The 27,489-nt window shown below is 41.6% G+C and overlaps 1 protein-coding gene and 1 long non-coding RNA gene across 29 annotated transcripts in view; both read left to right on the top strand.

Annotated features, from left to right (window-relative positions):
- On the top strand, positions 1-27,261 carry LOC144584712 (uncharacterized). Its single transcript, XR_013539139.1, has 2 exons — positions 1-3,657; positions 13,466-27,261. It is a non-coding gene; the product is annotated as an uncharacterized LOC144584712 (long non-coding RNA).
- Positions 1-27,489, top strand: part of RBFOX1 (RNA binding fox-1 homolog 1) — a 1,225,669-nt gene that overhangs the window by 576,022 nt on the left and 622,158 nt on the right. The gene's annotated exons all lie outside the window — the stretch shown is intronic.

Consider the following 27,489-nt stretch of genomic DNA (forward strand, 5'->3'; position numbering starts at 1 on the left):
GGAGAGATCCTTTGATTTCTACTCCTGCATTGAGCAGGGGGTTGGACTAGACGGCCTTAGAAGCTCCTTCCAGCGTCAATATTCTATAATTCTACCAGGAAGGGGCCTTGAATTGATGGAGACTATAGGTGCCTTCTATCCAACCCTGCTCTGCCTACAGAATGCCCCAAAATGCAATGGTGCGACCATTAAAAAAAGCATAATAAAAAATGGAGGAGTTTTCATCCCCAAACTTTACCAATTTCTCATTCCTTGTTTGTATAAGTTTGCAACGCTCAGCTCTGTTTTCAGCATTAAACCACATGGATATGTTTCATGTACAATTCAGCTTAACTTCCAGTGTTCGTTCAGTTTCAGACCATATGGAAATGTTCCTCCTTAGTGATTTAGCCATATGGGCATCATCCTACGCCTATCCTCATCCATTTTTAGAAAGAGACTTGGACCTCTGTTGGGCACATTCAGTCAAGATTTTGCTTTCATGCCCCCTGCTAAGCTTGAGCAGTAGACGTTGTTAGAAGAGGCAGGGGAAAAGGTATTATGGGGGTGAAGAAGGAATTACCTACCTAAATCAAATGCTGCCAGATGTCTATGAAAATAAATAATTTGCTTCTTCTTGTTTGTCTGTCTCTTATGTCTCACCTACAAGCCTCATACAATGATGACTGTTCACTTTTCCAGCTTTCCACCCGAATGAAATATATAAGTAAACTTTGCCCATATGAGTGCATCTCATTTCTGTAAATACAGTGTCTGCATAGTTTACTATTTTGGCAGTGGTGGTCTTCCTATGTGTTTACCCATATTTTCTGCAAAGTGCACATCAGTTTGTCAAGGAATGAGATGTTACTAGTTTGCCTGCTCAGCATACAGTACATCTCTGGAAGACATATGTGGAGTAAAAAGATGACACAGCTCTTCCTTAGGGCAGGAGAGAATACTTTCCAAATTGTTCAACCTTGTCTGAACTGAATTATATATTTTATGCAAAAAGACACATTGATGAGGAATTGGGCAGTCCAATGATATTCCTTGCCTCCCTACAACACAAAGACAAAGGTCGCTCAAACCTTTAAAGGTCCCTTTAAGCATGCACATCAAAAGGTCTGGCGGACATTTCTCCCCCACTCTGGCCACCTTGCACTGGCTACCTGTTCGTTTCATGTCAGCTTCAAGGTGATGATTGCTGACTCAGAAAGCTCTAAATGGTTTGGGACTTTGATTTCTGGCAGAACACCTCCTTCCAATGAGATCTGTCTGTTCTACCAAATCTTCCCACGCTGGGCAGTTGAGAATACTGACTATGAGAGGAGCCCAGAAAGAGAAAACCAACAAAATAAAAAAATAAAAAAATGGGCCTTCTCGGTGGAACAATCTTCCCCCTGAAATTTGCCTGGCCCCTTCACTGAGAACCTTCAACCAATCCTTCAAAACATGGCTTTTCAGACAAGTTTTCCTGGAGTATTTTAACATCTTGACACAGTGGTTGTTCCGGTGTTTTATACTATCTGTTCCCCCATCTTGCCTTTAAATTATCCTAATTAGTGTTAGTTTTTACTTATGTGCTAATTTGTGTTTATTGGGTGTTTGATTTTGATTGTTATTGTGTTTATTGTTTCATATTATTGTTCATCTATTTTCTAGTTGTAAACTGCCCACAGTGGCCCTGGCAGCCAGATGGGCAGTATAAAAGTCAAATGAAGGAAGGAAGGTCGGTCGGTCGGTCGGTCGGTCAATAGAATTAGGGGAGATACAAGCAACCCACACAAGACTGAAAAGTGGTAGATGTCCATGAAAGAAAGTATAAAATATCAGTCATATCATTTTGCTTTATGCTATTGTGTTGTTTCTTTTTTCTGGGAAAACATAAATAAAACACCTTGTGTGTAAGGAAAAAAAATGGGGGTGTTATGAAATCTGGAACAGCTTGTACGCATGAGAGTAAGGATGATGGGCATGCTTCCCCTTGTCCCGTCCTTTCAACAGTTGTGTGAAGCAGAGGTTTCTGCCAGTGGCAGCTTACATTGCACATCATGACAAAGCTAAACACACTGGAAAAAGCCACGATGCGGCAGGGAGACCAAATGGGAGGGAGGGTTGTCTCAATAAAAGGAAGCCGTAGCTTTGAGTTTGTAAAATGTTGAGCAGGGCTGTTGAGAAGGGGGCTTTCTGAAGATCACCCTACGTGGGAAGCAACTTGATGGTAATTAAAAAAAAGCAACCACATTTACAATGGAAGCAACACTTGCTGAAAGTTTGCACTCCTGGAAGTGCGACTGTCGGTCCTCTTTCTCACAGGGCTAACCTAAGCCCACGTTAACTCCTGTTTAAATGGTCTGAGGTAAAACGAACACGTCCTATTGATTTTGTTGAGACTTGATTCCATAAGCAACTAAGGAGAAGGAAAGGGCCAGCCTTTTTTTTCCTTTTTTTGCCTACGTTTCTCTGAGGGATGCTCTTTAATTGGGCTCACAGGTGGAGAGGGGGAAGAGCTAATGAACTCACTGGCTAATAAAGGGCACCTGGGTTGGGAGCCATCTTTTTTTCCAGAGAGGCCAGGCAAGGGCTGCAGTCCAGCGAGGCAGGTCTGGCTGATGTTTGGACGGGAACCCCAGCCAGTTGTTAGAACTTCTGCAAAGGAAAAAAGTGAGATGATGGAGGAAAAGAAATAGCTTTCCTTCTGGAAATAACATCCATGGAAACCTGCCCCATGCATGCTTTTGTCTTGGACTGGGGAGGACCTGTTTCTGCCCAGCAAATGTTTAAGGTAGCAAAGGACTAACGCTGTGGAAAAGATAAATTTAATGGCTTTTGGAGCAAGTGCGGCTATAGGTAACATATGGTCTAGAGATAATGATGCTGTCATGGGATTATCATTCCCCCCCCCCCCAAAAAAAAAGAGAAAGAAATAAGGCTGCTAATTTGTCTTGTTGGCCTACTGAATGGTCTGGCGTGACTTCAAGGGGTGTTTCTCTTGTTGATCCTTGATGATTCCCCCCCCCCTTTTGTACTTTCTGTGGAGTTAGCACATCAACCTGCTGTCTCAGAATATATATATATATTTTTCCCCAGTAGTTCAGAGACGTCTGCCAGCCACTTTTTTGATTTTCTTCAAGCAGTCGCAGTGAGCTAACTTTCCGGTGAGAATAAAGACTGATTATTTTTTTAAACAAAATTCCTCAGGCAGGTGCATGCATGCATTTCCCGTCTTTCACACACACACACATTTACTCTTTGAAGAGAGCCCGCCGTTTATGCCATCTGACTCCAATTTGACAAGTTTCCCTCAAAGACACACAGTGTATAATCAAGCACTGCTTAAATATCCTAGAATAACATGCTAAAATGAGTATTTTTTCACAGCACAACCCTGATGTTCAGCTGCTATCTTTTACCCTTGAGTCAGAATCAGGCTGACTAGGAGCTGAGTGCTTTGGCTGGTTTGACGGGCAGTTATTTTGGAAGGGGGAACATTAAAATGTGCAAACTCTCCACCACCATCACCACCACCACCTGCAGTGTGAAGTGGTGGAGCAGGGAGAAGAAGCCGCTCAGCTTAGTTCTGCTGACTGCTTGGAAGCTTCACAAACACAACGTTGGGCGACGACGGGAGCCCGTCCCAGCAAGATTGAGGAAACTTGGACCCTTGGTTGAGAGGTAAGTGGCCAGGTTTCCTACCTCACCGAGCACAGCTTTCTGTTTTGAGGCACATTTTTTAAAAAAAGGACAGACCTCAATTGGGAGGTCTTGTCTATGTGAAGGGAGACCCAGGCTAAATCAGTTTCAAGGCTAAGCATTTGTGAGCCTGCAAGATATGGTTTTCTTTATTGCAATGCTATGATGGTGGAGTTTCCTTCCCAAGGGAAGCCAGGTTTTATTGACCTCCCAGTGCATTGCTGAAACATCCTATGTAGTGTCTCAATATTCACTGTTAAAAATTGCAACTCTGCTTATTTTTCATTCTCCCACCCACCCACCAGGTTGTTTTTATCCTCTATAATTTCTGGAGCTCTGCTGGTCAGCAAGTTTTTAAGAAACATTTTCAATTAAGGAATTAATGAACTGGAAAGAGTAAGAAGAAAGGGGAGACTGCCTCAAGGGCCCTGACGTTGCTGAGCTGTAAAGGGGATCTTAAAATAGGGCTGCCCCGTTTCTGTTGTTTCTATAGCATTTTTAGCATTATCTCTATCTTCTAGTTTTAATATTTTGAAAATTCTTTTTAAACACTGAAATACTTAATTGATCTCAACTTTGGAACCTTCCTACATATTTGTAAATAAACAATATTTACAAATATGTAGGATGGACTCCCCTCTATCTTAAAGACCCTGTCCAAACCAGTTTGCCCTAGGCAATCCAATAGTTCAATGGATCAATGGGTGGCTGGCACCAAATGATAAAATGGTGCTCTTTAAAGGGGGGAAATAGATCTGAAGAAGGAATCAGCAAAAAGTAGACAAAGAAACTAAAATCACCGCAACCTCTTTGAATTGATGGTTAAATTGCTAATATTATGGATGCTACTCTAGGAATTCTGGAAAGCCAGGGGAAAGAGAACTGTGCCTGTTATTTTGCCATACCCCTGGAGTGGTTTATTTCTTTATCTTTGGACTTTCTCTTGCGGGGCAAGAAGGCTATAGAGATTATTGCAATGGGCGCCTGCACTTTCAAATGTACTGCTTCCTCATTGGAACAGTCTTTTTGCCTCCTAAATGTCATTTTGCTTCCACTTCCTTAGATAGGTTAATGTTTTAAAACTGGTACCTAGCCATGCTTAACACATGAGGAGAACAGGCACAAATTTGAACTTTTGCTAGATCAACTGGCGGGCTCGTTTTGGGTCGGCGTTGCTGTCCGCTGAAGTGGAAGTAGGATGAAATGGAAATTTAATCGGTTTGGCCCATGGCCAAATGGTAATGTTATTTCTCTACAACCCACATTGATTTATTTATTTATTTACAAGGGTCTAAACCTCCCAGCCATCCTATTTGAAAATATTAAATGCTTATCAGTGGTAGGCCAGTGTGTTTATAATAAATAGAGTTATGTTACTTGGCCCCTTGCAACTTCAAAAATAAATTATACAAATGATAATCCAAACATTCTCTAAATCTCCTTTGGAAAATAGTCTGTGTCCATGGGAGGGGGTGGTTTAAAAAAAACAACCTCCAGTTCTATAGTGCTTGTGAGCCGGGTATAGATTCCAGGACCTAAGAAGATAAAAATAATAAAAGTAGAAAAGACGATGTTTTACCTCAGTGGGGACTGTGATAAAACACAACACTCTAGAAATCTCTATAACCTTCCTAGCAGTTTGTTTCTACATACTTCAGTTGGAATACCATGCATTGAGAATTTTTATTCCTCCAGTCCTATCTGTATCTCTTGCTTATGGCAAATTCTGTTTGTTGATTAGAGATGGGCGCAAAATGAACCGTGAAGCAAAAACAACAACAACAATAAGGGTATTTTGTGGTTCATTTAAGAGGACTTTGGGGAAGTATGACTGCCCAGAAAGAATGAAATGCTGAACAATGATCAGTACTGTATTGGAAATCTGTAATCTTTGTGGTTCATGTGACTGGGGATTTCTGAGAGCAGCAGAACAGCCCCTGTGCAAGTTATGGGTACCAAACCCACAGCATGTCTTCGGCTGATGCTTCCCCCCACCCCCTCCATGTTTGATGGAGATTGGATTTGGGGTGTCCAAATTATAGCGCTCCCCCCCAAAGTAGCCCACTCAAAAAGTGCTGTTCAGCAGCTTGGAGGAAGCAGGGAAAAGAGAGTTGGTCCATGTTTGGTGAAGATATGGATTTGGGACATGAGTGTTGCATACAAATTGCCAATGCTGAGAATAGTTCTCCAAACTTGGAGAAAGAGACTCAACTGAAGATTTGCTGCAAGTCCCAAATTGCACGAAATGGTTCATTTTGTCAGAAAGTTTGTGGTTCGTGAAGAGCGACAATCCACAAACAATCGCGAACCCCCGTTTTCCCAGTTCATGCCCATCTCTAACATTGACCTTTTCTTGTGGATGTTTTTGAACATGGGCTGCTAATAAATCAAAACAGCCCAGCCAGAACTTCAGAAAGTTGTTGCTATTTGGGTGGCAGGGAGGTAACCTGAGTTTCCAGAATCTCCAGTTTGATCGGTAAAATTATAGAAGCTACAGTCCGATACCTAAATCTAATTGGAACTGAATCAACTACACAGGGGTCATTAAGCAACGTAAATCCCACTGATTCTGTTTGAAACATGATTTGGATTCAGTCCTATTAAAACATTTTTTTCAAAGACCTCGTCCAGATTAAAATATACATTCATGATACACACTGTTATGATCTACATTTATGATACTACATATATTCACGATGCTGGAAGAAGTTGCAGGACTTCATTTTTGAAGCAAATTCTCTTTGACCTCTAAGAGTGCTCTGTGGTGGAACATGGCTTAGACACTGTTTTAAAGAACTCAATTAGCAAACGATTGCCAATTAATAGATTGATTAGCAAGGGAGTTGACTATCCATGGCCATATTTTAAACTGTCTTTTAAAGACACTGGTTGATTCTTACCTTCTACCTGGTTCCTTCAAAAATGACATCAAATATAATTTGTTCAACATTTCCTAGGAGTTAATCAGATGGACTCATTGTGTGTTGATTGAGGGGGGAAATGTTCTTGTGTTTGTCCATTTGTAGGGGAATGGCTTCCTTTATCCTCAGTCTAGGTAAAAGGTTCTTACCTCATAGCACCATTGTTACTGCCACCTTCATTCCCCTTCCTGGTGTGATGTATTGTCACTTATCTACGTCTTCCTTGCACTGACATTAAAGCACGGTGTCAGGTTTTGGTGGCATTTCTGTTGCTTTGGCACATTTCACCGATCCTTTTCTTCTCTGAATGAAAGTTGAAAGCCTAGAGTTGTCAAGCTAGGAAGGAAACATTTCCAAGCAGGAACATTTGTCTTCAGTTTGACATTTTGCAGTGGCGGCTGTGCTGGTGGCTTTAGACTTCACCTCCTGCTTTTGCCCTGCAGTTAAACCGCTTTGATAAGGTCATGTGGAAAACCTTGTCACCGTTGTGATCTCCTTTTTTCTTTTCTTCCTCTTCTTGCTGGCACTGGTTTAACGTCTGCTTGAAATGGATCCTTCATAAACATATATATTCATAAAAATATATATATTCATATCTATGAAGGATCCATTTCAAGCAAAAATTAAACACAATCTCCATGCAGAAGATATCACAGTGATGCATCTATTGGGCTAAATCTTTTGATCTTGCAGTATTCAGCATTTGTTGTTGTTTAGTCGTTAAATTGTGTCCGATTCTTCGTGACTCCATGGGCCAGAGCACGCCAGGCCCTCCTGTCTTCCACTGCCTCCCGGAGTTGGATCAAATTCATGTTGGTTGTTTCGATGACCCTGTCCAGCCATCTCATCCTCAGTTGTCCCCTTCTCCTCTTGCTGTCAGTGTTTTTTGGAAACTCAAGGCATAGCTTTGCTGAAGTGAAGCCCATTTAATTCAGACTGATTCACAACATAAGTGAGCTCAGATTTTGATCAGTGATCCCTCAATGTAAATAAGAGACCCCGAGGTGCTAACCTTTAGGGAATGACCCACTCAATGTTTCTGTCTTGATTGCAAGCATTTTTGAGCCCCATCAGACTAAATGCATAAATAGGCATGCCCTAATACGTAGACTCCATCTCCAGTTTCAAAGTACTGAAGGCTGAAAAATGTGTGCCCTGGCTATTAGGAGTTTGCAGTGAGTCCTGCATTTCCAGTTCTAGAGACGAGCCCTTAACGAAGATTATTTAAGCAGTGTCACAAGCAATTTTTGTCTTCTGTTTCCACACAGACTCTGTGCTTCTGGCTTTGCTGGGCTCTGCTTATAAAGGATAGAGTTGATTTATTCTGCTGTGTCGGTGTTGTTGAAAAATCAGGCACTTTTGAACAAAAACCATATTCCATTTGCTACGTCTAGCTCAAAAACAATTTCTCCTCCTCATACTTCTATATATATTTTTTGTGAGGTTGCACAAGTGAGACGGGCACCGTGTTTGTTAAGTTCCGAAGCATGGCTCACAAAACAGTCCTCCATACCGACAAGAAAATCCCGTTTTTATTAGGAGAATACTTGACAGAGGCCTGGATTTTGTTTCATTTTATTCTATTTCTGTTTTTCTTTTGGCAGAGTAGAGACTTTATTGATGTTTTCTCTCTATCGGGCTAAACGTGCAGGCGCTGCTTTCCTACCCTCCTTGGCTATATAGCACTCCTACAGTGACTTAATATAATGCCTTGACATTAAATTCTGTTTATAAAAAAACTTGGGCGATTTTTTTGTTTTTGGTCTGTTTCGGGATATGCCCTTCAGGAAGATGCAAATGCAATCCAAAGGCTGTCTATATCTATCAGGGGGGGAAAAGGGGGGGGCTGCTATTTAGTTTTGCAGCCTAGGAGGGAGTTTTTTTTTAGCAGAGATGGGCACCAACTAAACCAAAAATCAGAAAAAACCAAAACGATCCAGGCTGGTTTGTGAAGCAAAACCTGTTTTGGCGAAGCAAAAGGAAGCATCAAACTCTCTTCCTCCCCCCTGCCCCCCCCGGCTTCATTTTGCTTCGATAAAATGGGCGCCCCTCTTCCTCCTGCTCCTGTCACCTCTCTACCTGCTTCTGCTGTCACACACACACACCAAACCATCCTCAGAGGCAATGGGCTTCCCTTCTAGGTCCCAGCTGCTGCATCCTGGGGCATGCCCCCACCACCCAGCTGATGGCGGGGGGGGCACAGGCACAGAGGCAGCAGCCGGCTCTCTCTTGCAAGGGGAGCTGGGCTCACTGCCTATGAGGATGGCCACAGAGAAAAAGGAGGAGGTGGCAAGAACCAGGTGGGGAAGTGAAGGGGAAGGGCGGGTGGCAGAGGAGGCTGCAGAGGAACAAGCAGGCAGGTCTCCCCTCAAGTGTGAACCGGGGGAAAAAAATAAACCACGAACCGGTTTGTTTTTCTGGGGATTTGCATTGGCTTCTGGTTAGCCACCAACCCTCAGAAATCGCCCAGTTTTCTGATTCTCTACTTTTCTGCTTTCCTTGACTGGGCCACAGATAAGCCGCTGGTAGATACTCCTTGTTAGGATTTGGCATCCTCTCCCTTTGATGGTAAGCCCCACAGTCTTGCATCTTCTCCCCATGGCTGAGGTGGCCATGAATGTGCGATGCTGTTGGGCAGTAGTGATACAGCTCACTGTATCTGTAAGGTGGTCTTTCCAGCGCCCTTCTGATTTTGGCGTGGGTATAAATCAAAGGAGTGGCAATCTGAAAGAAATTCCACTTTTACAAAAGGGCCCTACTTATTCTGTGAATTTCTATGATTTTCAGTTTCAGAATGTCCACATGCGGAGTTAATTCCAGAAAAAAGAATGCAAAACGAATTATGCAAATTGCATTTAATTAACACATTCAGGCTTTGATTATCTACCTAACATGGCATTTGCATATACCTTTTGATGTGTTGTTTCAAACGTTTCCCCCCCTTTTCCAACGTCAGGTGCAAAACCACCAGGGTGAACACAATGTATTCATGTCTGGTTCCTTTAGAGACTCCCCCCTATGTGTTTTTCTTTCCCAAACATGCCTCTGCAGCTTTTATTGGAATCTTCCTCTTTGCTTTCTGTCTGAATTCCTGACAGTGCCAAGAGAGAGAGAAGCATTACACTTCCCCCTTGAATTTCATGGCTCTGAACAGCATGGTTTGGTTTATACACAGATTATTTTTCAATAAATAAATATTCCAATAAATATTCAGGACATACAGTGCCTCTGGCCAGCCAGAACCCCATGGGTTCAACACTGAAGGCATCAAAGTTGTTTACTTGCCCCCAAACACAACATCGCTAATTTAGTCTCTAAACTGGTGCGGGGTCATAAGGACCATTAATGATAATAATATAATGCGAAGCTTAGAACTGCAGAGCGGAAAGGAACCCCTCTGGATCATGTCAAGGAGACATTGTGGGGGATTGAACTCCCAAACTTTGACTCTGTTGTTGGATTCCTTAACCCACTGAGCTATCCAGCAGTTCATAATAATGATCTTAGAACTACAGACCTGGAAGGGACCCCGTGGACCATCAAAGATGCACAATGGGGAATCGAACTCCCAACTCTGGCTCAGCCTAAGCTATGAAGCTATCCAGGAAGACTCATTGCATACAATACAGTGATAGAAAATGTGCTTTGTCAGAACCTGGTAAGGAGACCTGTTTCCACCTGGAGTCCTGTAGGTATTTATAGACTTCCCAGATAAAGAACAGATTTTATGATTCATCATAGCTGGCATTATCCCCACAAAGGGTTGATCCCAGAATGAAACCAGACAATCAGTAAGAAGCTTTCCCAAACTCATCTGGGTATCTCCTCTGAGTTTATAAAAGTTTGCTATCTAGAGTGGTCCGGTGGTCCAGAGAGGCGGGGTATCAATCAAATTAAATAAATAAATAAATAAATAAATAAATAAATAAATAAATAAATAAATAAATAAATAAATAAATAAATAAATAAATAAAAATTATCATTGCATGCTCAGATTTAATCTCAGACTCCCCCCCTCCCCAGGTTAAAAAAAATCTCAGATTGCATTGCCAGGAGCCCATAGTATGAACAAGTAGGGAGTAAGCCCCCCCTTGCAGGTGGCATGCCCTCTCTGGTTAAACCATGAGCTTCCTCTGGGATGTTAGGGATGCTCTACGAACCAGAGGTTGATTGGGTTTTTGGCATTTAAACGGGAGGGGGGGATCAGAGCTTACCAAAAACAACAGATCTACCTGTCCCTCTCCCATAGAGTTTTCATCCTGTTTTTTGTACGGGGGAATAAATCTTAACTGTTTATCTCACACTAAGCCAATTCAAGACATAGCCCATTGAGAGTTAAAATGTCTCTGCACAAAACTAGCTGTCTTTCATTTTGTGAAGCAAAGCTCGTGTGCCCTGAAAGGACTGGGCTGTTCGGTTTAAAAAAAGCCAGAAACCCGTCCAGTCCTTTGAATGTTCAAGAACACCAGGGTGACATACATCAACTACCATAATTTAGCTTCAAGATTTCTGTCCTTTGCACAAAGCTGTTCTTATGAAGGTGAAAGCACTCTAGACATGGGAACTTTGCATTTGTCTCCCAGGGAGATGAACACGAAGCCTGCCATCACACGTGTCCCCATGGTCCTTCTTTGCCCCCCCCCCTCCAAACCAGCCTGGTCTACTTACCGGGCTCTTCAGTGTGTGCATGCACCCAGCAACATCATGCCAATTATGGATGTAGTCCTGGTGCTGGGCGGCCTCTCTTTGCAGCCACCCACTCCTACAAGGAGGCAGGAAGACAAATCTCTCCACTCAGCTGCTGCATGCCGATGCTGAAGAGCCAGGTAAGTGGACCGGGCTGGTTCTGTGGGTGGTGAAGGACCACCGGGATACCTGTGCTGGTGGGCTTCATATTCATCTCCCCTAGGAAAGGAATACAAAGCTCCCATGTATAGAAGACACCCATCATTTTTTGCACATGAAATGGAAAGAAGCCGGAATTGGTGTCCATAATAAAGAGTTGTATGAATGACACAGTGAAGGGCTCACATTTAGTCCCCTGAATGCACAGGTAGGGCTGAACAAGCCCCTTCCCTGAAACACTGCAGTGTTGGTCCCAGTCAGACAACAGGGATCTCTGTCGGCCATTGCTTTTGATCAATCTTTCCATGCTCTGCCAACTCAGGGAAGCTCAGATCTCATATCAGCTTATGCCGCTCACTCTGGTGTTAGGAGGCTCAATATGCTAAAGATTAAGAGCTTATGACTTAAATAATTTCAAGTACAAACACATTTCGGGCGACAACAATCATATTGGCTTATTTGAGCAGGGGGAAATTTGCCAAAAACATCACTTCTCCCCCTGTGTACTTATCAGCTCAGGTGTACCTGCTGGCTTTTTGCAATTTTCATGTTTGCTCAAAATATGCAAACAAGACTATTTCAAATAATAATGCAAATGTAAATCTTGGATCGCATTAGTGGTAATATTTCATAAGAAGCCATATAAAATGCTCCATTATGCTAAGTTAAGAAGAAAAGAAAACAAGGATTAATGATGGAAACAGCAGCTATATCAACAAGAACGTTTATTTTTTTTTTAAAAAAAGAAGGAAAACAAGCAAGATGTGCGTGTCTGTTGTTAAAAGCCTCAACTTTACCAAAATTAAATTTGTATTTACTAACTTTATTTGAAAACATTGTAAAACTGCTTCAAGTGGCTTATGATCAAAACAAGATACAACAAAATTAATGTCACTGGAAATATTGAAACAATGTGAGGTCAATAAACCAATCCCTTTCTCAGATTTCTTCACCATTGTTTTGCAACTTTACAAACCAGGGAAATAATCAGCAAAATATATATTAAAAATATGTAGCTGATGGTAGGAACTAAACAGGATGATTGTTCCACTCTGTGGATGATAAAACAGAGAAGTCCTGTCTCTTCTGCAACCACAACAATCGAGCTAAGCTCCAGGATGTTAAGTTTTCACCTATGCCTATTGTGTACAGACTGGAATGATTGATATGGATGAAGGTGACCTGAGGAGTAAATGGCCTGACCAAGCCCAAATCTTGAACCTGGTAAAGGTTCCCCTTGATAATTTGCTCAGTCGTGTCTGACTCTAGGTGGCGGTGCTCATCTCCGTTTCCAACCCATAGAGCCAGCGTTTGTCCGCAGACAATCCCCCGTGGTCACGTGGCCAACATGACTAGACACAGAATGCCATTTATCTTCCCACCGAGGTGGTGCCTGTTTACTGTATCTACTCGCATTTTTGCATTTTGCATGCTTTCGAACTGCTAGGTTGGCGAGGAGCTGGGACAAGTGACGGGTGCTCACTCTGCCGCGTGGATTCGATCTTATGACAGCAGGTCATCTGACCTTGCAGCACAGAGGCTTCTGCGGTGTAGCCTGCAGCGCCACCACATCCCTTGAACCTGGTATAGCAGCTAGTTAATAGCTGGTACAGCTGTTTAGGCAAGGAATAAGAATACATCTGGTAGAATAATTAAGCCGCTTAGACACCACACAACGCACAAACTGCTGCTTCCCACCAAAGTCCAAGTGTGGCTTGTTACGTGCCTCCAAGTTGCCTCTGACTTCTGGTGGCCCAGTGAAAGCATGACTCGCTGAGTTACATATCTGGCTGTGGAGTCAGAGCTTGGAAGTTTGATTCTCCACTGTGGTGTCCAGAAGCAAAGCCAGTTGTTGTTGTCATGATTGCATTGCTGAAATCTTTTGTTAAAGCTCTCCATGTTTCAGAGTTTGCATTTAGAGAGTCAGAAGTCAACCCTGAGTTCAGTAGGGTTCCGCTCGGTATAGTCCATGGTGAAATTTTATTAGTGTTATCAAATCAAATGCATTTATATTACTACCATAGGTCAGCCATTTAAAAGCAATAAAGAAGGACCAAAAAAGAAAGGAAGAAAGGAAGAAAGAAAGAAAGAAAGAAAGAAAGAAAGAAAGAAAGAAAGAAAGAAAGAAAAAAAACCCCGCCAAGGAACAGTAATCTCAAGCGAAATAATATTACCTGCAGGGTCAGGTTTAAATCCTCGGTGCCAGTATGCAACGAATCTCCCTTTTGCTTCCAGTATGGGGAACGGTTTGTCCGTTATTTTCTTATTTTAATTGCCACACTGCCCAGAATTTTGCCATCTGACTGTAATTTAGCATGTATAATTCCTAATATCTTTTAAAATAAACGAAAGCTTCTTGACAGTTTCTGTCAGGACCTGATTAACACAAACAGCAGGGTTGTGAATTAGTGATACATAAGTGTTTTTCTTCTTCTTCTTCTTCTAGTAACAGTAGAACATGGAAACAGGCCACGGTGAAAATTCTGCAAGAACTGCTGAGGTCTTACTTACCAAGATAAAGATTATCTTAAAATTCCTTTAGGGTTTTTTTTTATTAGTGACTTTGTTTGTGTGGTTTCTTAGCTGGAATATTAGCTCTTTTGAGTGTAAATAAGAGAGCCTGTATATGTGCAAGCTATGGTTGTACAGTAGCAGCTTAAGTAAACTGGAAATTGAGTCTAGTCGTGTCCGACTCTAGGGCACGGTGCTCATCCCCGTTTCCAAGCCGTAGAGCCAGTGTTTGTCTAGACAGTTTCCGTGGCCACGTGGCCAGCATGACTAGGGAGTGCCGTTTTACTTTCCCACCGAGGTGGTACCTATTTATCAACCTGCATTTTTGCATGCTTTCGAATGGCTAGGTTGGCAGGAGCCGGGACAAGCAACAGGAGCTCCCTCCATCGCGTGGATTCGATCTTACGACTGCAGGTCTTCTGACCTCGCAGCACAGAGGCTTCTGCGGCTTAACCCATAGCGCCACCGTGTCCCTTAATAACAAAAATGCATATTAATAAGAACAACCCAAACAGGACATGACAATAACACTTTCATGCAGATTGTGTTCAGGAAAAGCTATGTATGGGTTTAGTTTGAAATATGTTTAGAAATTGTACTTCGACAAGCTATGGAGTTGGCCTAATATCTACAGTGAGAACACATATGTGGTTAAATAGAAATGGTCACCATAACTGGTTTTTTAAAATGCAGAGATAATATGGAATGTATGCGAAATGAACATGGACTGGAAACAGGCTGTATCAGCTATCCCTACCTATTTTATTTTTTCCTTTTAAGTGAAAGGGTTTGGGATTTGGACCTGCAATCTTCTGAATTCAGGTCATGTATTCTGCCACCGAACGGTGGTCCCTGAAGAGGACAACGAGTCCTGAACAGACTCACCAACCTCCACTTAGCTCTGTGTTGCAGAGGTGTACTAGTAGCGTGTAATTTTAAAGATATTCACTGCCTAGATCTCACTAGGGGAGTTGTGGATAAATGAGATTTTAATGAGAGGCGCCGATGAATTAAATGGAAGCTGGGATGTGTTATGTGAAATCGGCACTATAGAGGAGAAGTCTGGCTTTAGATATAAAACCTTTTCCATTTCTACATATTTTCCCCCCACATATCACTATGTTTTATTCATCTTTAAGCAAATTTCGCCAGCTCATTTCATACCAATATGCAAGCACTGGGTTTCCAAGGGTGTCCATTTGCCACTTGGTGTTAAAAACTCAGTGTCTGGATAACATTTGCTTCTTTGTTGTATCCATAAAAAATCAATACTAACAACTGGCAGGCGTGGATTTGTATTTCTTTTAGGAAAAGGTGTGACATGCATTTTCCCCAAATGATAGTTACATAGCAGTCATCTTTTAATTTATATTTACTTATCGCATGCATATCCCATGACTTCCCCTTAGGCATTTCAGTCATTTATTTTATTTTTTTTAAAATACGCTACTCAAAAGGTACAGTGCTATACAATGCTGAGCAATAGGTCACCAAAACAATGGATCGACCTTTCTGCTTCTTACTTTGCACCCCTCCCTCTTTGATTCCTTTTTCCAGAAAAACAAAACAAAAAAACAAAATGACAACATAATACTGTACTACCCTTTGGACTCCAATTGCACCAGTAGATAAATATGCTCGGGCAAAGATCGAGGACATTCTGGAGCGCTGAGCTTTGGAACTTTTTCTATTTCAAGAAAAGTTTGTTTTAGTTGTTTCCAGACCTAAGACTACTACATGTGTGGGTATTGGTTGGGGAACACAGGAGAGGGTCTCCTCTGTGACTGCTCCCAGTCTTTGGAACTCCCTCCCACTGGAGGCCAGCCTGGCCCCATCTTGGCTCTCCTGCCACAAAGACCTTTCTCTTCAGGCAGGCTTTCCCTCACTACCTGGCTGCCTGAGTGGGGTTTGTTTTTTAAACGGATGGTTGTGCTCTGTGGTTTCAGAGATGTTTTAATATTCATCTTAGTTGCTGTTTTAATATGATACTCATTTTAATTATTTTTAAATATTTGTATACATAATGGATTTAGCCTTTAAATACTGTTTTAATTCAACAAGCTCTCCTAGGTCCTTCTAGGGAGAAAGGCAGGATAGAAGATGCCTCACCCTGTACTGGGTTTGTGGGGAAACTGAGGCTCCTCAGAGGCTGTTGGACCCCATCTCCTGCCCAACCTGAATCTTGACACATGCAGAATCACAAGTACACACGCACGTACAGTAGGACTGCAGTATCCGTGAGAGATCAGTTCTACATTCCACCAGTTGAACGTTATACATTGCATGGTTTTATAGTTCCCTCTAGTTGCCAGTTCTGGTAAATACACCCTGGAAATACATATAAATATGTATTTCTGAGGTTTTTTTATTATTATTTTCAGGAAGCAAATAAATGAATCATCAGATACTGATTCTGCAGATAAGAGGGTCCTATTGTATAATTTCTGAGTAGACATTTAGATGGTTGCAGTGCTAGGTTGACATGACATATACACCCCGAGAATCACTCATTCAGAAACTAGCTGGACTTACTCTTGTGTAGACATGTATAGGATTGCAGTTTTTTATGGAAAGAGTAGATGTGGACACCTGGCTCATGAAAACTAGGTGTCAATGGGACATCTCTCAGCATCCTTCTGTCCTGATGTACAGTGCCTCGTTGGCCCTCTCTCTGGAAAGCGATCCACAGCGAACGATAAAACGTTCTCTCATTTTAGGGACGGCATTGATTTCATTATTCAAAAAGCCTCCTTAACAGCTAGAGACCCAGTTCTAAAAGGGTATTAATTATCTAGGAACATGTCTTCTATTGTGCGGCCGCTGTAGCAGAGAGGAACATGTGCGCACAAGAGCCCGGCAAAATGGCTGCAGCCCTCTCTTTTTGTTATTTTACTTTTCCATTACATTTGAGATAAAGAGTGAACTATGTTCCAGGCTAGTAGACTATAGCAGCGAGATGGGAATATGAGACTCCGGTGAAATATTGAACACATAATAGGGGAAAGTGCATGGAATGAAAATGAGAAGATAAGGTTGCTACATGGGGCTCTTGCAGAATAAAATCCATGACCAATGAGTTACTAGGGAGTGCCACAGTGTTTAGGTAGAAAATTGCTCGGGCAGCCAAGGAGATACAGCAAAGCAGAACTCTGTCTCCCTCCCTCCACCCCCCACCTGCCAGCCTTCTTCCAAGGACACATTATTTGTTAGGTTGACTTTCAAATGTTGACATAACACCAGCTGTTGGGGCTTCTCTACATGTATTTGCAGGGCTGTGTGTGTGCGTGCATGCTGGTGAACAGAAAATGATATCCAGAACACAATAACAAGGGGGTGTGATGCCAACTGAAGCCTGAAATTAGTCAGTCTTGTAGGTCAATTCTGATAGCTTCATGAGTCCAAGCTTTGAACCAGCCGGCTTCAACCTAGGTGGAATTCCAACAGAGATTGATTACGACGCGCATCTTTTCTACACCTGGGCTGTGTGCGTTGTTGCAGTGGCTGAGTGGCAAAGTCTTGCTGTCTCCTCTCCGGCTGTTTCACAGCAAATATGTTGTGTCCTGCAACAGACAGGCGCTCTTGCTTCTGTTTCTGCTCATCAAGTGGCACTCTTGTATACACTCACCTGTCAGGAAGTCACACAAAACATAGGCATAGAATGGGAGAGTTGGAAGGAGCTGTGAGTGGGATCTAGCCCTTCTTGAGATGGGGATCCATTACTAAAGCACAAATGGGATTGATCTCCCTCCCCCTCTCTCCTTTCCTCCCTTCCTCTGTCTCTCTCCATTGAGGGGCTATTGGGTGGCGTGTTTATCAGCGGTGGGCAATTAATTTCTATTTCTAAAATCTGAACTGTGTTCAGGGGCCGAACCAACTTTGCTTCAAAATAAAACGAAACAGTGATGTTATAATTGTTTTTATTTTTAACTTGTTAATCGTCGCAAATACTAAATAGGTTTTTTCTGCGGTATGTTAAAGATAAGCAACTGATCAACTTTAGACAAAAACCTATAAATGGTTTTGATATTCAAAACTGTCCATGGGCCGGACAGGAGCGACTCGCGGGCCGTATGTGGCCCTCGGGCCGCACTTTGCCTAGGTCTGGTTCAACTAGTGCTCATGAACCTATTTGCTCTTTGTTCTGCTTCTGCAAGCTACCACCGTCTCTGTGAATTTCATGCGTTATCTTCTGTTGGAATTCAACAAAATTTATTTGGATCAGTGTCAATGTCGCTTCGGTCTGGGTGTTTTGGAATGGAAATGCTTTTGATTACCTTCTTGAATGACCTGACCTGTATGCCAATAAAGGTTTATTATTATTGAATGACCTGAGCAGGGGAGTATCGTTCTATTAGTTCCACTAAAATTCTCAGGGGAAGCAGAAATCTTCTGAACTGGACTAGCTTGATAAACGTTCCAGGACCTTGGCTTTCTCTCCACGCCTGGTCGTCAGAGCAATACTCCCTGTTAGCTTTACCTTGTCACCATTAGTAAAGCAGCTGCACTCAGAAACCACCTCCGAGGCTGGCCACTAATTTCTGGAACTGCGGTTTTGGAGAGCATGTAAAACTTGTCAATTTCAGCTGTCTGGCTTTGACCAGCCGTAAGTGTTGAGCAATCAGCAGGCATGGGACAAAATCTACTTCTTGGGCTACAGGTGCCAGAATCCACTAGACAGCATGATCAGTTCTGGGAAAAGGCTCAGTACAGTCCATTGTAAAGTATGGATCCTCAGTGGGTCAGGCATTTCTTGTCTCCATCCTAGATTTCATGTGGCCAGTTTCCTATTGCAAGCAACCTAGTGAAAGTAAGTTCACAGTGGGTCTGCCCCCAACGTGCAGCCGCTCTTTTAACAGCCTCCCGAAATACACTGTTTTGCAAAATACGAAGCCGGCTTTCTTATCTTGTGTGTTTTGCAATTAATGTAATCTTGTTTCTGTTATTTCTCCAGTATTTTCCTTCTCCGTTTTACTGAACTTCGTTACATTGCGGGGAGCATTAAATTAGAGTTTTGGATAGACGTAAGATGATTATCAGTTAATTTAATTACGGTTCCGTGTTCGGACATTTAACAATGCAGTACGCCTGTCATTGTTGCCGTGCAGGTCTTTTCTCCTGGCCAACTCACCAAAAGGAGTGCTAGGTAGAAAATATCTCCACTTCCATGTGAAGTTTAAATTATCTGATAACTACCAGAGGCTGGCTGATATTATGTAGTTTCCAACATCTAATTCTGGTGATTGCTTTTATCAAACAGCTATTATAACTAGATCACCGTCATTATTTCTTACCTTCCTGGTTTTCTGAAAAGAAAGCAAAACCAAAGGGACCAGTGACATCCAGCAAATCCAGTTGTGGAGAAGAGACCACAATCTCAGGATGTAAGAAAATGGATCATTTTATTTCAATCTGAAAGTGCCCGATGTGTTTTCTTATTGTAGTTCTTTTCCCCCTATCGATTTAATTAAGAGATGCAATGGCACATTCTAGCAGCGCTGCGGACAAAGATTGCTTTTTGACGTGATGGCTTCATGTACTTTTATTTGGGTTTTCACATAGATATTTTCTTTTATATGAGATGAAGATAGGGAGGAAAATCCAGTTCCCGTAAATGTCCGAGTCTAAGGTTGGAGAAGGGGAATCTTCCACCAGGCACGAGTGCCTAGCTATCCTTCCAAAACTCACCTTTAGATGAAAGCTTCTGTGACAGTTATTTTGAACTTATTAAAAGCAGTTTCGCCCTGGAAAACAAAGCAAAACAAAAATTGTTGGCTCTTTTATAAAACTTTATAGAATTGGAGGTGCAAGCGTTATCTGAATAGATAACTGTTCTGCAAATGACTACTAGTATATTTCTGTTTTCTTTTGTTTTGTTTTTTCAAATAAGAGCGCTACCTCTTGCGGAACTCTCTTCCCTCTGGAGCAAAGAGAACAGTAGCCTTAACTGTGCCACACTTGCTTTGTAAAATGACATCTCCTGGACAGAAATGACTCCAGGTCCTTGATTACCCAAGTCTCCAGATAGAGTGAGAAATTAGTTGCTCCTGACTTCGATGGACATCTGGCTTGCATGACTCTACAAATACAGTGGTGCCTCGCTTAACGAGTGCACCGTTTAACGACGAATCCACATAGCGATGTGGATTTTGCGATCATTTTTGTGATTGCATTGCGATGTTTTAATAGGTAAAACATCGCATTGCGATGTTTGGGAAACAGCTGATCGGCGGTTCCAAAATGGCCACTGCATCAAGAAAATGGCTGCCCACAGCGTTTTCACACCGATTCCTCGCTTACTGAGGTGGCGAAAATGGCGGCCAGATTGAGGATTTCCGCTTAGCGGTGAATTTTGTCCCCATAGGAACACACAGTGCGCTTAATGCGTTCCTATGGGGTTTTTTTGCCCCATATAGTGACGTTTCTGGATAGCGATGATTTATCCGGAACAGATTATCATCACTATGCGGGGCACCACTGTAATACCAAAAGGGAAAGGAGGAGAGAATTCCACAACTCAGTGAAAAGAGGTTGTTGTGACAACACCGAAACTTTGTCAAAAGCAAATCCAGGTAGACCGATAAAAAAAGGCCAAGGGTAATTTGGCTTGGCTGTTGGACTTCTTGATGTGAGGAAGTGGGGGTTGGCAAATATGTCAGTTTTGTTTCCTCTACGTTTCACGTTTTCCCAATGGTAGGTTTGCATCAACCTAAACGGTGAGAATTTCTGTCATCTGAAATTTAAATTCTCCTTAAGTTTGATACTTTTTTCATGAATTTGTCATAGGGTATAGCCCCTTTTTTTTTGTAAATAAATCTTCTAAGGTAATGCAGCTGTGAAAAACATCTATATATTTATTCACACTAAAGTGCTTATACACTTTCTGTTTTTGTTTATTTGTTCGTTTCCTGTTTTTGATTGGGGAACTCGAGGGCACGATTCTTTCCACAAGCAGACAAAGACCTTTCCCTTCAGGCAGGCTTTCCCTCGGTGACAGAATGAAGTGATGAATCCTTTTGTATGGATTATTGTGCCTTGTTGCTTTTAAACAAGTTTTTGATGTTTCAGTTTACTCTTTTTAGTGTGGGTATTTATTTGGTTTTTTACAAAGTGTTTCTGTATTGTAAAAGTTTGTAGCTTTTAAATGCTGTATCTAATCTATCTACATTATTTGGCACCATCTAGCGGCATGTATCTATTCTGGGTGGTTTCCAATAGACACGGGATATTTGTATAGTTGTGCCCCGCTTTACGATTGCCCCACATTGCGATGAATTCACTTTATGATGATCTATTTGCGATCACAATTGCAATACAATCGCTGTACAGCAGCAAAAATGGCCACCGTATGGAGGATCTTTGCTGGACGGTGAGTTTTTACCCCATTGGAACGCATTGAACGGTTTTCATTGTTTCAATGGGGTAATTTCACTTTACGATGTTTTTGCTTAACGCCAATTTTCCTGGAATGGATTATTGTTGTTAAGCGAGGCACCACTGTATTTGTATCCTTGGGGATACAAATAGGAACATCCACACCACAGGGCTTGGGTAAACCAGACCCGCACAGTGCGGTGCACACAGCCGTAGTCTGCGTCATCACGTCAATCATGGAAGCAGCTTCCCCACCTCCCGACACAGCCAACTGCACGACAGCCGAACAGGTTGACTCATCATCCCACCTCTTCACCAGAGTGATCGGCTGCACAGGGAGGCAGGGAGATACTGAATGGTGAGCAGTGGGTGGACCTGCCAGATCAGGGGAGAGGGTCTGGTTTCCCCAGGCCCATGTGGTGTGGATATTTGTAGTCATATTCCCGGGGGTACAAATATGAATATCCCATGTCTAGTTTCCAATAATAAAGATAACCATAAAAGGAAACAACGACCCAACCCACAGAATATGAAAATGTGAAATGAGGACAGCACTCCTAAAACCCAAGATGGCAGACAACGGGAAAAAAAATACAGAGTACGAAATACAATCACAGCAAATAAGACTAAAAAAACCCACAAAGTGTTATAAAGGGAGGATATGTGTGGAAAGCAGTGTTTTTATTTGCTTCCTAAATATTAGGAGGGAAGGGTCCTGGCTCACCTCCAGAGGTAGAGCCACCGCTGAAGTGGCCACTTTCATGATGGAAACCTCTTCGGATCCCGTTCAAGGAGAAAGTTGGGTAAAACGTATTTTAAATCAATCAATGGATATAGTAACTGAGCTTTGGTTAGCATATTAGTTTGAAAGAATGGGCTTAAGACTTTTGAAAGCAGGGATAAATAAAGCGACAGTCATTATCTCAGTGCTTATTGCGTGCAACTGATATTCCTCCATCGGAACTGATAAGAGCCTTGTTTTATTTAAACAGTTCGCTCTTTATGGGTTTGCTCAGAGATGGTTGAATTATGTACAGAACTTTCTTTAAAAGGGGGAAAAGCTAATGGATTTGGTGATAGACAAACAACCCTTTGAGTCTGGACTTCTGTGAGAATGAAGCTATTGAGACTTTAGTTTTAAAGGAATCGTTTCTTAGCTAACAAAAATTGATATAAATCAGTTGTTTGCAGAAACGGAATAATAAGAAAGTTTCTTGGTGTTCTCAGTCTGCTGGCCACTAACCGCCCTGGTGGGTATTCTATTGTCATCTCTCGTATGAAGATAAAGCCTCTAGCAATTTATGCAACTTTGGTCTGTCATCATTTGGGCTGAATAATATGGATTATTATCTGGTTCATGTTGGTTCTTCCTTTCTTCCCGATTTCAAAGCAACTGTTTTTTTTTGTTTCTATCCCTGAACAGCAAAAGTAATCAGAGATGCTTTTGTGAATAAGCCTGTCTTTTGCCTGATATGCATGCTTGTTCTGATTTTCCAGTGATGCTTGATCTAATCTCCTAATTTTTAATTTTGATTTTCGTATTTTGAAAAGTTGTTTGCCATAAGAATTTTTTCTGTGTTCCATCAAAAGAAGATTTTTTTTAAACAAAGCAAGTATAGGTTGCAAAAACTCTGATACTATTGATTGATTGATTGATTGATTGATTGATTGGATTTTTACCCCGCCCCTCTAGACCATGTCTACTCGGGGCGGCTTACAAAATAAAACAGATCAGTATAAATATATATATATATATAATCATAAAAATTACAATTGCAGTTTCAATTAGAACAGTTAATTTAAGGAAGGATTACCAGGATGGAATAACATAAGAAAGGAAAAATAAGAGAGACTTAGTTGACTGGAGGTGCTTGAATAACCAAGTTTTTAACTGGCTTTTAAAAACACCCAGCGAGGGTGCCAGATGTATTTAAGTTGGGAGGGTGTTCCACAGCCGAGGGGCCACCACCGAGAAGGCCCGGTTTCTTGTTTTTTCCTTCCGGACCTCTCTCGGCGTCAGACCCCTTAGCCTCCCCTGCTGGCTATGTCGGGTGATTTGGGTAGATCTGGGTGGGAGAAGATGATCTGCCAAGACGATACCTATTCCAGGCTACAGGTTTGCTACCACTAGGATATGAGGTAGTAGATTGTTATGTGGATGATTGATCTATTTATTTTGATTTATTTATTCACTCACTCACTCATTCATTGATTACTTTATCTATTTAAAATATTTTGCTTCACCTTTTTTCCTTAAAGAAGGACCCAAGGAAAAGCTTGCCTATAGGGAAAGATCTTTGTCTGCTTGTAGAAGGACAGGAAAGATGGGGGGGGGAAGGAAAGAATGCCCCCATCGTACTAGCAACAGACACAGCCATCCACTCTCACACTTGTATATCCGTACCATTCTCAAAAGTCCACACCCTAAAACGAAGCACTGGGGCATTTTCCCCCACACCGTGCCCGAAGAGGGAAGCAGGAATTTACCTGGATGGCTGAGGCAACCAGTTATTTAATTATCTGAGACAAAATTGAAACTTGATAGAGGATGTCCGTTCTAAACGGCAGGAAAAAAAAAATTGGGATGAGGATAATTTCCCACCAGATTTCTCACGGCAATCTAGAAGGATGGGCATGATTGACATCTTAAAAATGAGAAAGGAGTTTGACCTTCAGGTGTGTGATATCTTGTCCCTTATCAATAATTGCTTCTGGGCAACTTCCATCGCTGACCTTCTGTCCTAGGAATTAGTAAAAATTAAAATGCAAGGGGGAACTTCTCCTCTGTACAAAGACGGAGAAGATGCGTCCTGTTTCCGCATCCCTGGCCGAACGGGACCCTTACCTCCACAATTAAGGATGTTTTTCCTTAGTTCTAACTAAGTTCGGACTTGATTTATCCTTACAGGGCAAGCGAGAAAACTTTAACAATTATCCTTGTTGTGAGGCGGCAGATTTCCCACTCAGTTTCAGAAGCAACGTGTTCATCTCCATTTGCAATATAAAGGAATGTTCAGATTCTGGAAATTTCTGTAGAAGCCAAACAAAATTCTTCTCTATCACTTTTTACTACTCTTAGGCCGGGGGGGGGGGGTAGGAGGTGTGTGTCTGTGCGTGGGAGGGAGACCACCTTTGCTGCTAATCTGTTCCTTTAAGCCTTCGAAAGAGAGAAATATCAGTATCTGGCAAGGCTTATTGAAAGCAAATTTGTGGTTTTGTTATTTTTGAAAGTCAAATGGTAAATGTAGGTATAGCAAAATAACTTACGGGAAACACAGGAAAATGTTAACTATAATAACTTTGATTTTTTTAACATGCTGCTGACTTTCACCTCTTTGCTTTGGTACCCCCTGAAATAATTCCTTCGATAGTTTTGACCTGTTATACCTTGTGAATTTTTCCAACTCCCCGTCTGACAGGTGCCGGAGAAACCTTTAGCTGTGGATAAATAGGAGTATTGCAGAAGTTCTGGGAGATAAGAAGCCACTGCGATAGCTTATTCCTGCTTCGGTCAATAAAGTTTGGATTTAGCCGACCTCAGCTGGTCTCTTTCACCTGAGGGTTATCTGTCATGCAAACCCACTTAATGCAAGACTAGCCAAGATCGAACAACCCAAATAAAAATGCTTCTGCTTTTGTGTAGCCATTGTGACGGGTTGCCAGCCTATCCAGAGAAGGAATCTGTGCTCTTTTTTGGAGCTGAATAGATTATAGTAATGAAAAAATGAAAGGAGGAAAAAAAATCATTTTTAATTGTATTTAGTTAGTCCCAAGGTGTCATGAATAGGAATTATTTTGTGCTTGAGATGGGCATGAACCACTGATTTGGTGGTTCGTTTATGTGTTCGAATATGTGTTCAGTGCTTCTCTGTCTCACTTCCTTTGGGCAGTGCCCCGTACTGGATTACGAAGATGAAATTGGGACTAAATATAAAGCAAGTGAAGGAAAAAGCTAAGTTTAAAACTGAAATTTTACTTAGGTTTCTTTCTCCTTTTTTGTATCGTTTCAAAGCACAACTTTATTTCATCCAATCGGTTTCAATTTTTTAAAAAAACATGCAAAAATTCATGTGTGTGAGTTCGGTATTCCTTCACATTTCTTCCTGTGATTTTCTCTAATAATAATAATAATCTTTGCAATTTTTTTTACTCCCATAATGGTGTGCATCATTTTGCACCCAGTTGCTTTTGCTGCATTAATTTTCCATACATTATTCTCTGTAATGTATGCCTTTGGAAAAAAAAAAAAACCACTGTTGTTCATCATAGGAGAACTTCATAAAATTCAGACAGGTGTGAAACCTGGAAGACAATAGATGGCCATTTAATTGTATTAGATTGGGAAGTATGAATTAAATCAGTTCACATTAAAAACGTGCCCAAAGTAAATTTCACCTGGTCTATAATTCTAGTGCTATGGGGTTTTAGCCATGAAACCTGGTGAAATGAACTTCAGAGTTAATTCCCAAGAGATTAGACCTCAGATGCCTTATTGGGATACCACTCTTTCCTCTTCCTCCTTCTTTATGTGCAAACACTTTGTACTACTGCATGAAAATTAGGTATTTGCTCATTTGTAAATGCCTGTTTCCATATCCAGGACTGGCCCTTTTTGTTTCTACAAGTTTGCTTGCTTACATGTATTTTTGTTTTTAATAGCTTGTGAGCAGTCCCTCGTTTCCTTTTTTTTAAAAAAAAAATGTGAATGCATGCATCTATAATGCCTCTGTGATATTTGTTTGACACCTCAAAGAGCTGAGCTTTGGAATGTGATTCCTAAGCAGAAAAAAACAAAAACTAAAACCCACCTAAGCTTGATTGAGTGGTAGTTTGCCTCCCTCTGCTGACTATTCGTAATACTGCAAAAAGACATTAAGGCGCAGGAGAAGCTGCCTGACAAAATCGTGCGGCGTAGGTGAAGTCGAAAACAGAGAGGGGAGAGGAAACACCATCAGTGATCCAGAAGCAAGAAGAAGGTCATTGGGATAGCCTACTTCCGTGTTGGTCCATTCCATCTTTTCAACTCTCTCCAGCGTCTCTGCCTTACATAAATCTATTGTTATGCGGTGAATACGGGATGAATACAGACATAACATCTGTATTATCATAGGTCTATCAAGTGGGAGAAGGATTTCCATCATATCTGATCAGAAACCCAGTGTGATGATTCATTTCATGCCATGCCACTGATATCCCAGATTTCTTCCAAGGCAGCTGCTGAAAGTAAAATCAATCAATCAATCAATCAAAAATTACACACTATGATACTAACATGTAAGTAAGCATACCATAATTGAAATTTTGACAGAAGATGCCATTTTAAAAATTATTATTATTGTCATGTGTTTTAAATTTGTTGAATTTTTTTTTAACTAGTGGAGTTTTAGGAATATTTAATTGCATTTTAATATTAATGTCTTATTCTTTGGGAGTGTTTGAGTCTTTTCAGTGAGAGAAGTATGGGATATGAATGAAATAAGTAAAACAGATAAATCATAGTAAGAAATGTTTATTTCTTTACTCATTTCATTTATGTACCACCTCTTTAGTGAAAGCCTTACTTTGAGCAGTTTACAAATTAAAACTTCTTTATTTACTTATTCATTTATTGGCCTCTTGGCAGTGCCCAACCCTAAAACAACTATAACACATACGATTCAGATTAAACAATGGATGAAAGTTTATTTAAAAATTAAAATTGGTTGGGTAGCTGTAGATGTTAAACATACACTCAAGCAGAGCTATTAGGAATACCATGATTTTAGAAAGCCTGCCAAAATAAGTAAGTTTTTAGAGACTTCTTCAAACCTCAGAAGGCCCCCAATTAATAACAAGGCCAGCTGCTCAGACTCACAGAAGCATGGAAGAATCCAGCAATGGAAGGTTTCATATTGTTGTTGTTCAGTCATTCAGTCGTGTCCGACTCTTCGTGACCCCACAGACCAGAGCACGCCAGGCCCTCCTGCCTTCCACTGCCTCCCAGAGTTGGGTCAAATTCATGTTGGTTGCTTCGGTGACCCTGTCCAACCATCTCATCCTCGGTCGTCCCCTTTCTCCTCTTGCCTTCACACTTTCCCAACATCAGGGTCTTTTCAAGGGAGTCTTCTCTTCTCATGAGATGGCCAAAGTATTGGAGCCTCATCTTCAGGATCTGTCCTTCCAGGGA

Source organism: Pogona vitticeps, chromosome 13 (assembly GCF_051106095.1).
Source record: "Pogona vitticeps strain Pit_001003342236 chromosome 13, PviZW2.1, whole genome shotgun sequence".
In the NCBI taxonomy this organism is placed as follows: Eukaryota; Metazoa; Chordata; class Lepidosauria; order Squamata; family Agamidae; genus Pogona; species Pogona vitticeps.